Source organism: Dipodomys spectabilis, unplaced genomic scaffold (genome assembly GCF_019054845.1).
Source record: "Dipodomys spectabilis isolate Male_0828 unplaced genomic scaffold, ASM1905484v1 ptg000333l, whole genome shotgun sequence".
NCBI classification, from domain to species: domain Eukaryota; kingdom Metazoa; phylum Chordata; class Mammalia; order Rodentia; family Heteromyidae; genus Dipodomys; species Dipodomys spectabilis.
Genome location: NW_024871010.1, coordinates 1568045 through 1585185, shown reverse-complemented (window position 1 = coordinate 1585185; position 17141 = coordinate 1568045). Strand labels below are relative to the sequence as shown.

The following is a 17141-nucleotide window of genomic DNA, read 5'->3' as shown; positions in this document are numbered from 1 at the left end:
GTCTTCTTCTGACTGTAGGATAAAATGTGGAGAGTATGGAAGCTTGGTATCTTTAATAGAGGTTCATGGTATATGGCCCAATGTGGGATGGTCTAGAAAGACCCCATCAGAACTTGCTCTCGCAAACTCATATCTTGTCCAGGTCATTCGCCTTTTTCCAAGTCTGCATCAAATTTTCATCTATACTTTCATGTTCATTCTGCGGCCTGGAGAAGGAGGTGAAGGTGTATGTGAGAAAGGACATCCAGTCCCTTCCTGCTTGGTACGTTGGTGCCAACCAGAACAACTTTGGTGACTCTAGGTTCCTACCCAGGCCTCTGAGTCTTCACTGCACTTTAAGCTTGCATTTTGGTCATATTATGTTCAGTAATTGTGGGGTTGGGAGCTCAGGATATGTGTGGAAAAAATGTTACTTAATTAATTTGTCAGTTCTGGGGCTGGAATTCAGGGTCTGGGTGCTGTCCCTGAGCTCTTCAGCTCAAGGCACACACTCTACCATCTGAGCCACAGTGCCACATGCAGTTTTCTGGTGGCTAATTGGAGATAAGTGTCCCCTAGACTTTCCTTCCCAGGCTGGCTTTGAACCACAATCCTCAGATTTCAGCATCCTGAGTAGCTAGGATTATAGGCGTGAGACACTGGCACACGGCAGTACCAAGTTTTTTTATATTATTATTATTGTTTTTTGTTTTGCCAACCCTGGGGCTTGAATTCAGGGCCTGGGCACTGTTCCTGAGCCTATTTTTGCTCAAGGCTAGCATTCTACTACTTGAGCCACAGTGCAATTTCTAGCTTTCTTTTGTTTGTTTTGTTTATATGGTACTGGGCAATCGAACCCAGACTTTCATGCATGCTGGGCAAGCATTCTATCACTAAGCCATATTCCCAGCTGCATAGCACGTTTTTAAGTGTGCTTTCAGACATGTTCATCCCATAGCCTGGAGAAGGCAATTAACACATGTGTGAGGAAGGACAGCCTATGCATTCTTGCTTGGTAACGGTACCTGTCAGAGCAACTCTGGCCACACTAGGCCCATCCCAGGCCTATATCCTTAGCACCAAGTCTTTACTGAGCTTTCAGCTCTGTCCTGCATAGGATATGGGGACTAGGGGGTGAGGGGATGTGTGACACATGTTTATATTTTCATTATTTCTTACAGACATTTTATCAGTCATTCCGAGGTATTTCAGTTTGCTTTGGTGAATTCCAGTGGTATTATGTTCAGGGCTCTCCACAAGTTAGGGCAGCACCTCGACATTACCACTGTAGCCACGCTTCCAGTCCTTTTGCTTTTTCCCATTTTCTTTCACATTGGTTTGGCTGTGGACTGCTATTCTCCTTCTGTCCATAAATAGGTAAACAGGCATGAACCCCTATACTAACCCCTACTCCCATTTGCAGATTAAAAAATACCTGAGGATTGAAGTTATGCAACTTGTCCACCATTACATAGCTAGGTCTCCATGCAAACATCATTTCAACTTAGGCAGTTATGTCGTCACCTTAGACCTTTCTAGTTTAAAACACGAAACACTGGAAGGTGTAGAAAGAACAGTGGCAACTCAATCCCTTCAACACTGATGAGTTTGTCTTGGAATAACTTCTATAATAGCATAAGTTTTGGGGAGAGGCAGATGGCCAGAATGCTAAAGACTCTTTTGTGTGGTGGTGGTAGTGGTAATGGTGGTAAGGGTAGTGGTGGTGTGTGTATTGAGAAGCAAGCTTGACCCTGCTGAATTTCATCCTCACATAGAATCAGCTCTTCCTCTAGTGTCTGGAACTGCCTTCACCCTAGTATTGCACAGAGACATTGCTGTCCAGGGGCCTGGGGTTAGGAGCCCATCTGCTGTGTTTACATTGGAACAGACCAATAAGAACATCCCTGTATTTTGTGCTAAGGACTTCGTTTCCACCAGAGGACTCTGAACACCATTTACCCTTTTCTGACCCTTTACATCAGGGAAAACCATCTGTTTTTTTCTTTTTTTTTGTCGGTCATGGGGCTTGAACTCTGGGCCTGGGCGCTGTCCCTCAGCTCTTCAGCTCAAGGCGAGCGCTCTACCACTTGAGCCACAGCGCCACTTCCAGTTTTCTGGTGGTTTTTATTGGAGATAGGAGTCTCACTGTCTCTCCTGCCCGGGCTGGCTTTGAACCGAGATCCTCAGATCTCAGCCTCCTGAGTAGCTAGGATTACAGGCGTGAGCCACCAGTGCCCGGCATCCATCATTTTCTTAAAATAACTAAACAGGTTGTGATGTGCTGAACACCATAGTCCTGGACCTAGGGAGTAAAGAAGATAAGGCAGGGGTTCATGGGACTGATACTTTATTTATTCATGTGTTCATTTTTGATGTGTTTACCTTAGGTCTTGGTGTGTCAACCACATTTGAGTCATTCTCCAATCCTCCTGCCAAAACCTTCTGAGTGAAAGGATTACAGTTGTGTGTCCATCTGTTTATCTCAATGAGATCTTTTATGTTGTGGGTTTTAGAACCTTGAATTGGTTATTCGAAGAAATCACCACAAATGCAGAATAGATAAAAATAAAGATTTCTTTGGATGCCTGTGTATTTGAGCCAAAGTTGGCAGCTATGTAAAAATAGCCTTGGGTCCTGAGAAAGTTGGCATAGTTTTTATACCTTTTAGGCTGTGTGTGTGTGTGTGTGTGTGTGTGTGTGTGTGTGTGTGTCCTGAGGCTTGAACCAAGGGCCAAGGTCTTTCCCTGAACTTTCTGCTCAAGACTAGTGCTCCACCACTATGATATTGCATTAGGACATTACTTTTTTCAAAAAACATACCAACAATATTATTGACAAATATAATAAACAAACTAGACCTCATTGAAAGAAAGCCTTTTGCCTTCCACCATTCACCCATGCCTATAAGCCTAGCTGGTTTTCTCCTGAGAACTGAAGAATAATTGTTTGAAGCCACTCCTATCCTAAAAACAAGTCCACAGACTCCATCTGTAATAAACTAACCAAAAGACAGAATGGAGGCCTGGCTCAGTTGTTTGCCAGCCATGAGCAATCAAGCTAATCCTAAGGAATGTGAGTTCATGCCCTGAATTCAAGAACTGGCAAAATAGAAGACACTCAGGCAGTCATATAGGTAGAAGATAGATAGATAGACAAATAGATACATAGATAGATAAATATATATATAGAGAGAGATACATACATACATCACATTTTTGTTTTGTAAGTGGTATCTACAATATAAAATAGAGCTCATAATAGTGGATAAAAATTTAAATTATGAATTTGATGTGAACTTATATCCACTGAATACAGACAATTCTTATGACGTATAAAATGCCTCTTTTCCCCTTCAAGTACTGGTTTTTGACATCAGAGCCTTGCTCTTTCTTACCTTGCTTTCTCAGCTGACCCAGCTATGACAGAAACACATATGCAAGCTAGATTTTGCCTATTATTTTAAAGACTGTGTTTCCAATAATATTTTCTGTCTGGATTTGAAACTTGTTTCTGCAGAACTTCAGCCTCCTAAGTAGCTAGAATTGAGCCATTGCTGCTAGATTAAATAATTCAATTTTTATTACCAAACATTAGCCACAAAAGGATTTCACTGTCAAATTTCCACACATATATAAAATATATCCCAATCAACATCAGCTCCTCTATAATTCTTCTCCCATGAGATTCAATTCCCTACCTTTCCCACTTGTGCCCACCTTCACATCTGAGCCTGTTTTTCTTTCCTGGCATTTCTGTGTATGTATGAACTGCACCAAGGAGTTTCACTACGTTTTTTTTTGTTGTTGTTTGTTTGTTTTTGTTTTTGGTTCGTTGTAGGGCTTGAACTCTGGGCCTGGGCACTGTCTGTCCCTATGCTCTTCAGCTCATGGCAAGTGCTCTACTGCTTAAGTCACAGTGCCACTTCCGGTTTTCTAGTCGTTTATTGGAGATAAGCGTCTGACGGATGTTCCTGCCTGGAACAAACTATTTGAAGAAGTATTTGGGCTGGCTTTGAACCGTGATCCTCAGATCTGAGCCTCCTGAGTAGCTAGGATTACAGGCGTGAGCCACCTGCACCCAGCAAGGAGTTTCACTATAGTGATTCAGAAATACATATATTTTGATAGAAAAATCCTCTCTGCTGTTTTCTTTTCCTCTAAAGAGCCACAATCTACTATTGGTCAACTCTGTCATTGAGGTTCTTTATGTCCTGCTTATACATAGTTGTCCTGTACTTTGAAATTATTTGCCTTTGATTTTTCTGCCTACCATTCTGTCTACCATTATCTGAGCCTCCTCTACAGTCCCACCTTTTTAATATATATACACATTTATGAGAATATTTTTGTGGAAATATCACTTAAGCCACAGCACCACTTCTTTCTTTGTCTGAGTAGTTTGTTGGAGTCACAAGGAACTTTTTCCTGGGCTGGCCTGGGATTAAAATCCTCATACTCTCAGCCTCCCATGTACCTGAGATGACAGATGTGTGCCACCACACATAGCAGGTGAATGAGAAGGAGCTTTGTGTAGGTATAACTAGACTGGTCTTGAACTAATGTCAACTTGCCAAGTAGATAGCATTACAGGCATATGTCTTCAAAACCTTGATGTGTTCTGCTTAAATTTGAAGTAGTGATTGTACATACTTAGGGTGTATAGTGATAATACAGTCCTTGAGTATATAATAATCAGTTCAATATAATTAGCACCTTCAGGGCTGGGAAAGTGGCTCAGTGGTAGAGTGCTTGCCTTGCATGCATGAGGCCTCGGGTTCAATTCTTCAGCACCTCATAAGCAGAAAAAAAGTTGGAAGTGGAGCCATGGCTCAAGTGGTATAGTGCTAGCCTTGAACTGAAGAACTGAGGGACAGGCCCAGGTCAAGAGTTCAGGCTCCGTGACCACCACAACCACCAACAAAAAATAGTACTGCAGGGATAGCACTTTCATCTCTTAAAACTTTGATTACCAATGTAATTTGGTAGCATCATGACTCTACTTGTTATTTTGGAATATACCATAAACATCCATAAATTGATAATGTTCACTAAAGGATTGGAAGTGGATAGGGTAGAGACATGTTAGATTACAGGTAGTAGATATATCTTTATTTATTACTGCTTTGTAAAGCATTACCATATATCCACCATGACAATACCAGAGAATAATTTTCCTGCAGTATACAATTTTCCTTTTCTTATTCTGCCATCCACTATCCCCTATAAATACGAATGTTTTTCCTTTTTAATTATTTTCAGAATTAAATTATTATAAGATGGATTTTTTTTGAAATTACCTCATTTTGCTTAGTTTTGTGATGGTAGATATTGAGACCAGGGCATCATGTAAGTTATGCTAGTATACTATACCCCTAATTTATCCTCATTCCATCATATTCCATCATGTAGGGATTTAGAGTTGCTGGATATAGTGTTTTGTGAAGCTGGACTGAAACTTGAAACCTTCGTGATCTCTCAGCAGATTCTGGTGGCTCTTACCTATAATCCCAGCTACACAGGACATTGAAAACTGAAGATTCAGTTCCAATCCAGACTGGGAAAGAAACTCTGTGAGTCTCTCATCTCCAATTAATTACAATAAGATGGAAGTGGAGTTGTGGCTCACGTAGTAGAGCACTAGTTTTGAGCAGAAGATACTCAAGGTAACCGTGAGCACAAGCCTAAAACATTCATGTGTGTGTGAGCATGCACACACACACACACACACACACACACACACACACACACACACATGCTCTCTCTCTCTCTCTCTAAAGCAACATTGTATCTTACATTCACATCCAGAGATTGGACAACAGCTCGGCAATTTGTGAAATTCATTTTTGTATTTCTTGAAGGAAAAGGATAGATCATGGCACACAGAAGCCAAGACTTCAGAGGCAAGTACTGTATAAACAAATAGCTTGTAAAAAAAAACCCAAATAGCAGTTTTCTATCTAGCTTTATATAAAACATTCCTTAAATGCTGTAGCATTCTTAAAATAATAGTCATTATAACAATAAAAACAAATGCAGCACCTTTTCCCTTCTCCCCTTCCCTACTTCATAAAATATTTGACAACAGAATAAAAAAAGTCTTTTATCTTACAAGAATGGACACCTGTAAAAATATCTATGAGTGTAATGTTTGTTTACCAATACTTCTTTGATCTTCCCACCTCTAGGTACTTGCATATTTTGCTGATGACTCCACTTAAGGGCAAACAGAAGATTAGGATACAGAAACAAAATAATGTCCTAAGATATAGATGTAAAAAAACATGTGCAGGAAGCACATAGCAGGCTGAGAGTGCCCTGAGAAGTAAAATGATTTGTGCCGGGTGATAGGAATAGTGACTAATAAGGCATGGATCTGACCTAGGAATGGCTCCTTGAAGCTGAGACCATGCCAGTACCTAGGGGATTCGACAAACAAGGTATGCTGTTTACTATGTCCATATGTGTAAATTGTGATGTGGAAGTGGTGATTTCAGACTCGTTTGTTTTGGGGAAGGTCTTACGTGAGCAAGCAGCTTAGATTATTGGAACCTGAGAGGTGACCTTGCCTCCCTCACAGTGGATTAGAACATGGAATTGTGATAGCAAACTGTGAAAGTTTGCTCAAGTGAGCTCACTTGGCCTGTGGCTCTGGAACAAGAAAGATGTTCTTATTCTGTGTTCAAAAGTCAGGAGACTTGGGGCTGGGAAGGTGGCTCAGTGGTAGAGTGCTTGCCTTGCATGCGTGAGGCCCTGGGTTCAATTCTTCAGCACCACATAAGCAAAAAGAAAAAAGCTGTAAGTGGTGCTGTGGCTCAAATGGTAGAGCACTAGCCTTGAGCTGAAGAGCTGAGGGACAGCGCCCAGGCCCAGAGTTCAGGCCCCACGACGGCCTGCCCCTCCCTCCCCAAAAAAGTCAGGAGACTCGAGTCTCAGGCAAGAGAGGTGTGAGTGCGTCACTCAAAGCTGCAGACATTGGATCAGTGCCAAGAACCCAAATCTAGTTTCTCAGGCCTTTGTCCAAGTAGAAACCAAGAGAAATACAGAGCAACTCAGGCGAGGTGTAATCATGATAGGAAATCTATTTGATTTCCTCCTACTCAGACTAGAACCGTCTTCCTGTGTGCTTTTAAGTGTCTATATTGAAATAATTCTTTCTATGTAGTTTTCAATCCAGTCTATTACAGTTACTCAATTTGTGGTTTTTTTTTTTGGGGGGGGGGGGTCCGGTCGTGGGGCCTGAACTCTGGGCCTGGGTGCTGTCCCTCAGCTCTTCAGCTCAAGGCTAGCGCTCTACCACTTGAGCCACAGCGCCACTTCTGGCTTTTTTCATTTTGCTTATGTGGTGCTGAGGAATCGAACCCAGGGCCTCGAGCATGCAAGGCAAGCGCTCTACCACTGAGCCACCTTCCCAGCCCCCAGTTACTCAATTTGAAGTGTGCTCCCTATTCCATGTTTGAAAGATCCATTCTTTTTACCACCATAGTGTGAAAAGGAGTCGGTTCCAACCTGGGATATACCCTGTAAAGTATGGAGCTTGGAGGCAGGCCTGGAGATGCTTGTGATGAACCTAGTCCCTCTCCACCAGAAAGGAGATCTCTTCTTTATTCAAAACTTCCTATACAACTATAGACTGTGGGAAAATGGAGCAAGTGCTGACTATTATGTTTAAAAAGTGAGTGCTCCTCTTTCAATCCAGGGCTGCTCAGCCAGCCCTCATGGATGAGTCTTGGGAGTACTGGCTCCAATCTGAGACTTTGTTTCACTGGGGTCTTCTCACAAAAGCTTGGCATAAGACAAAGAAGAACACACCATGGCTAATTTCTTAGGACTGGCCAGCCAGGACATTTCATTTCCCTCAGAAGCTACTGGAGCTTTAGAAATCTGTTTACTGACAAACCAGGATTACAGGCATGAGCCAGTAGCTCTCACCTAGCTGAGGCTCCAGGAAATCACATTTACCATTTGTAAATAAGTTTTCAGTAGTAATCCTGGAGGCCTGTGAAATAATGTATTCAGAGAAAGGGCTAGGGTGTTCCTAGGGTGCCAAGACTTTGTGAGTAGTGATCGAAACTAGGCCCCTAGGGATGGGCTTTTCAGGATGGTGATTGGCCAGGAGCCCTTAGTACAACCCAGCTAGACAAATGTCCTTTTACGGATATTCTCTGCCAGGTAATGCCTGTTCTTTTTTGAAAATATTCAGGCATCGGCTCTGATTAGAAACACCCTACCTTCTCACCACTGTTCAGTCCAAACTCAAGTTCAATAGCTTTCTTCATTAAAACCTCATGGCAGTTTAATTACACCTGAACTTATAGACAAGGATCCTTTACCTATTTCCATTCTCAGGTTTCGATCACCATAGAGCAGCTTTCCCTGAATTCGAAATAAAGAACCCTCAGTGACGTCACCAATGGTGATGATGGAGATCTGGAGTCATCACTGAACTCCAGAAAGAATGTGAATGTAGAGCAGATAAGGCTATTTGCAGAAAAGACCAAGCAGATTTCGAGTCCTGTGGATGTCTCACTTGTTCTGAACCCTACACATGACGCAGATGAACCTGCAGATACTCCAGTGGAAGAAGATCCAGAATTTATTCACTTGACTTTCACAGTCTGCCTAGATCAGCTCCAGGTGAGTCAAATCAGGACATGTCTTGACATGCAGGATAAACCAGCACTTGTGGGGTTTGAGGAAAATTTCCCCAGTCTGTGTTCAGAAGCACCAATAAGTGATGTCTGAAAGCTTAATTCAGTTGAGGAAAAGGAGTCTGTCCTCACAGAATATCTGCTGCAGGAAAACGAATCTCCAATGGAGAAATTAGAATATGTCCCTCCCTCAACTCAGGAAGAAAAGCCTTCCTGTAATGAGGTGGTAGATTCCTTTGACTACCCTGACCTAGCATTTCTGCTTATAGGCAACTTATAGGAAGATCTAGTGTTATAGGTTCCTTCTCCCCTCCCTGGGAAAATATCTATTTTACTTTTTGTCATGATTGATATAAAATGTTTATTTTATTTACTCTTCTAACTCTATTAAAATGTCAATATTTATGTTGTACAATTCTTGAATCTTATATACTGTGGATTTTTTTCTTCCTATAATCTGATGACCCAGGCACATGGGTCCTGAGTGGGTTGAAACACCTGTAGCTGTACAAGAGAATCTACTGAATATAGAGGCAACTATTAAATGCATAGGCAGTGGCAAAAATCCAGGCCATGTCTCTATATGGTGATAGGGTCCCTACACTAGCTCTAGGACATAGCAGACCAGACATCCTAGAAAGGTGTTCCTCCTTGATCCTCAAGCTCATAATCTGTCAATTGGGACAAATGCCAGAGTAAATGTAGTGGTACATGGGACTCTCTTCCAACAGTGAATTCAAGTATCAATACGCATCCATTGTGCTTCATGCAAACATCTAAGAAAATTTCACCCTAAAGAACATCAAAAACCTAGTTTAGGGAGAAAATATTTAACAAGATACATAGGATCCCACAATTCAATGAAAATGAATACACATCAAGAAACCTGTGGGACACAGCAAAAGCATTTCTGAGGGGGCAAATTTATTCCCCTCAGTGTCCACATGAAGAAAATAGAGATGGACTAAGTAAATAATCCCATGTTGTAAACTTCTAGAAAAACATGAAAAAAGTGGAGCCTAAAGTTACTAGACGGAACCAGATTACCAAATTAAGAGCTGAAATTGACGAGATAGAGATTAAGAAAATTATAAATAAAATTAATAAAACAAAAAGCTGTTTTTTTTGAAAAAAATACATAAAATTGATGGACCTTTGGCAAGATTAATTAAGAGAGGAAACCCAAATTAACAAGATCAGGGATGCCACGGGAAAAATCACAACAAATACCCAAGACATCCAAGCAATTCTAAAGAACTATATCCAGAATCCATATTCTCTAAAGAAAGAAAACCTATCAGAAATGGATGCATTTTTATGTGATATAGATAGATAGATAGATAGATAGATAGATAGATAGATAGATAGATAGATAGATAGATAGATAGATAGATAGATAGATAGATAGATAGATAGATAGGTAGATAGATAGGTAGATAGATAGATAGATAGATAGATAGATAGATAGATAGATAGATAGATAGATAGATAGATATAGATATAGATGGAATTCTATGTCTCCATCAGAAAGAATGACATCACAACATTTGTTAGGAAATGCAAAGACTTGGAAAAACTTATATTAATTGAATTAAGCCAGGCCAAAGAAACATAGTTCCTATGGTTTCCCTTATTTGCAATAACTAGTATATGTCTGGGACAAGCAGAAAAGGTCAAAAGCTATGTACATATGACCAGATAAGATGATTTAAGCGAGGGGTCGGGGGGTGGGGGGAGGATGGGAAGGGATGGGAAGGGGAAACAAAGGAGGAGGCTACAATGCTTGATAAGAAATGTACTCATTATCTTGCCCATGTAATTGTAACCCATCTGTACAGTATTTTCACAATAAAAAATTTTAAAAAAAGAAATGGATGCATTTTTAGAGAAATACAAGTTACCCAAACTGAGCAAAGAACCAATCAATTAAAAAAGCCAATATCTTACAATGAGATAAAGGAAGCAATCAGAAGTTTTCCAACAAGGAAAAGCCCAGGACAAGATGCATTCACTACGGAATTCTGTAAGACTTTTAAAGAGGAACTAAAACCCATACTCCTCAGCCTCTTCCATGAAATAGAAAAAGAGGGAGCTATCCAAAACTCATTCTACGATGCCAATATCACACTCATCCCCAACCCAAGCAAAGACCCATCAACAACAGAAACAACAAAAAACTACAGACCAATCTTCTTGATGAACACAGACACAAAGATCATTAACAAAATTCTATCCAACAGAATCCAGAAAAATATAAAAAAACATACATCATGGCCAAGTAGGCTTCATCTCAGAGATGCATGGATGGTTTAACCTACATAATTTAATAAATGTAATCCATTATACCAACAGACCCAAGGTCAAGAGCCACATGATTATCTCCATTGATGCAGAAAAAAAGCTTTGATAAGAGACAATATTCATGTTAAAAGCTCTGGGAAAAATAGGAATAGAAGGAACATTCCTTAAAACAATAAAAGCCATATACGACAGACCAACAGCCAATATTATACTTAATGGGAAAAACAACCAATTCTCCTAAAATCAGGAACAAGGCAAGGATTCCCACTTTCTCCACTCTTCTTCAATATACTTCTGGAAACCTTAACCAGAGCAATAAGGCAAGAAAAAGACATTAAAGGGATCCGCATAGGGAAGGAAGAAGTTAAATTATCTCTTTGGGCAGATGACAGGATACTATACCTCCATGATCCCAAAAACTTCACACTCAAGCTCTTACAACTTATAAACTAATTCAGCAAAGTAGCAGGATACAAAATCAACCCACAAAAATCAGTTGCCTTTCTGTACACAAACAATGTAGAAGCAGGAAGGGAAATCAAGGAAACAGCCTCATTCACAATACCCCCCCCCCCAAATAAAATATTTAGGAATTAGTCTAACCAAAGATGCAAAAGAACTATTTAATGAAAACTGTAAAAACTTAAAGAAAGAAATTATAGAGGACACCAGAAAGTGGAAAGACCTTCCATGTTCTTGGACAGGCAGACTTAATGTAGTGAAAAATGCCAAAATTAATATACAAATTTAATGCAATTCCTATTAAAATCCCAATGATGTACATTGCTGAAACACAGAAAACAGTCCAAAAATTCATATGGAACATCAAAAGAACTAGTATAGCCAAAATAATTCTAGGCAAAAAAGACAACATGCGAGGGATCTCGATGCCAGACTTCAAACTGTACTATAGAGCCATAATGACAAAGACAGCATGGTACTTTCACAAAAACAGACCCCCGAGGGGCTGGGAAGGTGGCTCAGTGGTAGAGCACTTGCCTTGCATGCCTGAGTGTTGGGTCTTCGTCCGTCCCACAAAAGACGGACGGGGTCCGAGGAAAGGTAAGTGCGGCGCTCGCCCGTTCCCTAGCCTCCCTCAGCCCAGGAGACAATCAGACACAGCGGGGAGCCAAATCCAGCAGGTAGAAAAACTCGTTTATTAACAGAGAGCAGCCCCTTTTAAAGACAACAAGGGTGGGTGGCATGGTAAGGGAGGAAGAGGAACCAATCACTGTCAAGGTCACACCCTATCATTCACCTGAGCCTTCATGGGCTGGTTAGGCACTGATCAGAAGATCAATTGGGGTCTGCCCACTCAACCCCCTCCCAGAGCCATCTTGGCTGGCCATGTGCTCTACAGTAAATTAGGCACTGCCCACTCAGCCCCCTCCCAGTGCCATATTTGCTGCCCATGTGCTCCACACCTGAGGCCCTGGGTTCGATTCCTCAGCACCACATAAGCAAAAAGAAAAAAGCCAGAAGTGGCGTTATGGCTCAAGTGGTAGAGCGCTAGCCTTGAGCTGGAGAGCTGAGGGACAGCACCCAGGCCCAGAGTTCAGGCCCCACGACTGGACCCCCCCCCCAAAAAAAACCAGACCCCAGAAGACCAAGGGAATAGAATAGAAGATCCAGAAATAAAACTACATGCCTATAGTCAGCTAATATTTGACAAAGGAGCCAAAGACATACAGTGGAAGAAGCACAGCCTCTTCAACTACTGGTGCTGGTGCTGGGAAAACTGGGCGGCCACATGCAAAAAAATAAAAGTGGACTCCAGCCTGTCACCATGCACTAACATCAACTCAAAATGGATTAACATCAATCCTTAATCCCTGAAACTACTGCAGGACAGAGTAGGAGAGACACTTGAACTTATAGGCACAGGCAGGAACTTCCTGAACAGAGTTCCAGGGTCACAACAAATTGAGAAAGACTCAACAAATGGGACTACCTTAAAATAAAAAAGCTTCTGCACAGCTAAAGCTATAGCAACCGAACTAGAAACAAAACCAACTAACGGGAAAAAATATTTAGCAGCAATATATCAGACAAGGAGATAATATCCAGTATGTACAGGGAATTCAAGAAACTAATCCCTCCCAAACCCAACAAATCAATTACTAAATGTACAAGGGAAGTAAAGAGAGACTTCTCAGAAGTAGAGATAAAAAATGGCAAAGAAACACATGAGGAAATGTTCACCATCCCTGGTTATAAAGGAAATGCAAATAAAGACAACCTTGAGATACCACCTTACCCCAGTCAGAATGGCCCACATCCTAAAGTCAGCCAACGACAAATGCTGGAGGGGATGCAGAGAAGGAGGAACCCTATTGCACTGCTGGTGGGAATGTACACTTATACAAACCACTTTGGAAAGCAGTTTGGAGGGTCTCAGAAAGCTAAATATTGACCTCTCCTATGAGCCAGCCATACTACTCCTAGGCATCTATCCTGAACAACAGGAACCATGATACAAGGACACGTGCACCTCCATGTTTATTGCAGCACTGTTCACAATAGCCAGGATATGGAAACAACCCAGATGCTCTCACTACAGATGAATGGATCAAAAAATTGTATTTATATACAATGGAATATTATGCTGCCATTAGAAAGAACAAAATAATGGCATTCACAGGGAAATGGATAGAACTAGAAGAAATCATGTTGAGTGAGGTAAACCAAGAAGAAAGAGACAAATGGCACATGGTCTCCCTGATAAGTGGATGTTAAATCCAGAACATAAGGTAATACAACAAAGTAAACAAGACGAGAAACAAACGACTCCCACTCATCTAGTCCAATCATTACTAAATGACCCCATGCCGCTGACCACATATGGTATATATGTGCACATCAGAGGGAAACTAGGAGGAGGACACAGAACTAGAGGGAAACGGGAAAACATACAACAGTGAGACCCATCAGCTGCACTGGACATTGATCAAAACAAACCAAGCAACTTAAAGGCAGCGTTGGGAGGGAGGAAATGAGTGGGAAAGAGAGAACAGCTGACACTCTGCAAGAAGAAAGTAATGTAAATATCACTCAATATGGAAGAAATAACTGTATAGTCAAAGCCCATAGAACTCATAAACTTTATGGACCATGATAGGCAATTTGCCCCATGAGTGTTAGAATGTGTTTGTAACTTTAACTAAGCATCACTATCCCCAAATACTTTGAAATTTGTGAAATTATGCAATTAATCACAATAAAAATTTTGGAAAAAAGTACATAAGAAATATGAACACTGACATAAAATACATCATAATTAGGAGAAAGAAGACTTGCATAAATGGAAAATGACTTGCCAGGTGTCATGGACCATCTCACTACCTCTAGCTTCTAAAGTGGCATATTCTAAAGATGGAGGTTCAAAGCAGCACCTGCAGACAAATCTTAAAGACCCTTATTCAATGAATCAGTAAAAGTCAGGAACTAGAGGTGTAGCTAAAGTTCTATGTACAAGCGTTGAACAAAAAAATAAGCAAGAGAGCAAGGTCCTGAGTTCAAACTCCATTGGTGGCATGAAAGATAAATATATCAAAGAAACAAAATTTTGACAATGGCAATTTTAAACTAAGGAAAAACATATACAGGAAAAAGGAAAAGTACATGTCAATACTGTCCTTGAACAGTTTTTTCTCATGTTCATAGCTCCAATTTTGGATATTTGTTGTTGTTGTTGTTGTTTTTTTGGAAATAATTTTTGGAAAGGTTTTTCTTCCTCAGGTTGGTTTTGAATTACCGTCCTCAGATCTCTTCTTTCTGAGTAGCAAAGATCACAGATGTGAGTCATCCTCCCCTACTTAACTTCCTCTTGTTTTTGCAGTATCCAATTAGTTTGTTTAGGATTTCTTATAGTCCCGTACACATTTTAGAATGAATTTTGCAATTAATTTAAACCTAGGTCACAATCTTGTAAGGGGGCATTTTGAATGCAAAGGCAATTTGAAAAGTACTGCTCTTTTAGAATTTTTTTTTTTTGGTCCAGTCTTGGGGCCTGAATTCTGGGCCTGGGCGCTGTCCCTCAGCTCTTCAGCTAAAGGCTAGTGCGCTACCACTTGAGCCATAGCGCCACTTCCGGCTTTTTCTTTTTGCTTATGTGGTGCTGAGGAATCGAACCCAGGGCCACAGGCATGCAACCCAAGCGCTCTACCACTGAGCCAACTTCCCAGCCCTCTTTTAGAAATATTAAGTCCTAGCTGGGCACTGGTGACTCAAAATTGTTATCCTAGCTTCTAGGAGGCTGAGATCTGAGGATCATAGTTCAAAGCCAGCCTGAGCAAGAAAGTCTGTGATATTCTTACTCTAATTAACCACCCCCTTAACCAGATGTATAGCTGTTGCTTAAAGAAGTAGAGTGCTAGTCTTGAGCAAAAAAGTTCTGGGACGTTGCCCAGGCCATGACTAAAGCTCCACAACTGATAAAAAGTAAAATAAAGTACAATATTGAGTCCTTTAGTCATAAGACAGGGTTATTTTTTTTCCATTTCAGTGGATCTACTTGACTATAAAGGCCTTTTTCCATTTCCAAATCACTCATCTTTTTATTGTTGATGTTCTGTGGTGGTCTTGGTGCTTGAATTCAGGATAGGAGCTATCCTTGAGCTTCATTTAACATGAAGCTAGTACTGTACCACTTGAGATACAGGTCACTTCCAGGATTTTTGGTGATTAATTAGATCTAGGATGTGGTGCAGGAGGAAGGGGAGTAGAAGGAATGGATTGGGGGTGTCCCTCCTTACCCTGGTGCTTTAGTCATATGAGATGGAAAGTTTGCTGAAAATGGGCAGGTCTCCTGAATTGTCCAAGATGGGGGAATCTGACCCAGCATGGCTCCTGCTGCACTGCACAGGTAGCCTTGACCCAAGAGAGAATCCTGAGGGGTGGCATGAGAATCAAACATGTGAGAGAACTCAGACATGGATCAGAATAGGAAGGTGGTGGGGTAGACATGAAAGGCAGCCCCATGAAAGAGGTAAAGACCAAATACCTGGCTCTAGAAGGTGAAGGGGTTATTGGTGCCATCAGGAAGGTTGGATGAGCCCAGGAGGTCATCGGCAATCAGGATGGGTGTTGGGATGATGGACGTGGGGCTATCTAGCAATCCAGTGGTGGCAGCAGTCTCATTGGCACTGGAAAATCCAGCAAAGCTAAAGCTATCCTGGAGATAGGGAAGGTCTGCAGAAAGGTCCTGGCCAGGGCTCTGCGTTCCTTGGTTTTGTGGATGAAGTGGCAGCAGAGCTCATAGAGGCAAAGGTTGGTGACATGGAAGGTGCAACCCAGCTAGATCTTGCACTTGGGATGGCAGGCTAGACTGTGGAGCTTGTGGATGCTGTGCATGAAGTGACACTTGTCTCTATAGGTGTTTTCTTCAAATTGGAGGAACAGCTAGGTCTTATAGCGCCTGGAGTTGACCTGCGTCTTTTGGTCTGCTTCTGATTGGGCAGCAGCTGCTCAGCACCTGTGAGAAAGAGCAGTCTCTGAAGCTGCTGTCCCTAGAGTACAAGACTGGGACTGGCTCACCCTTCAGGTTGCTGATGACCTAGCTCTGGTGGAACTTGGTGCTGGGCAGGGTGTTGGCCAAGTGCCTCCAAGGGAAACACCTCAGCAGCAGGAGAGACCACTGCCTTCCTGTCCAGCAAGCAGCCCCTTCTCTGGGAGCTCTGTCATTGAGCATCTTGTCAACCAAACCTTGCATAAAGCTTCTCTCAAGTTGAAAATGGTGGCAGATACGAGTGGGGTAGTCATTGTGGACACTGACAGAGGCCCAAAGGTGCAGATTTGGTGTCATGAAGGTCCTGATGTGGGGAAGGTGCTTATTCTCCCACTTAGGTCAGGAGTTCCACATGTCTAATCCCAGGGCCCCTCACCTTTCTCACTCTGCCCTCATAGAACTTTAAGTGGAATTTTTTGTTTTCTTTTTAGATTATAAAATGTCAGTGCATCAAATACAAGGGATTGCTGCATATTAACTGGGTTGCATGTAGTCAGGTTTTTTGTTTGCTTTTTGTCAGTCGTGGGGCTTGAACTCTGGACTTGGGCACTATCCCGTGCTCTTCAGCTCAAGGCGAACATTCTACTGCTTGAGCCACAGCACCACTTCCGGTTTTCTAGTGGTTAATTTGAGATAAGAGTCTCACTGACTTTTCTGCCGGGTTGGCTTTGAACTGTGATCCTTAGATCTCAGCCTCCTGAGTAGCTA

General features: G+C 41.7%; 1 pseudogene; it reads right to left on the bottom strand.

Moving 5' to 3' along the window:
• Positions 1-15690: 15690 nt before the first annotated feature.
• LOC122095061 lies at positions 15691-16687 on the bottom strand (annotated as a pseudogene).
• Between the last annotated feature and the right edge of the window lie 454 nt (positions 16688-17141).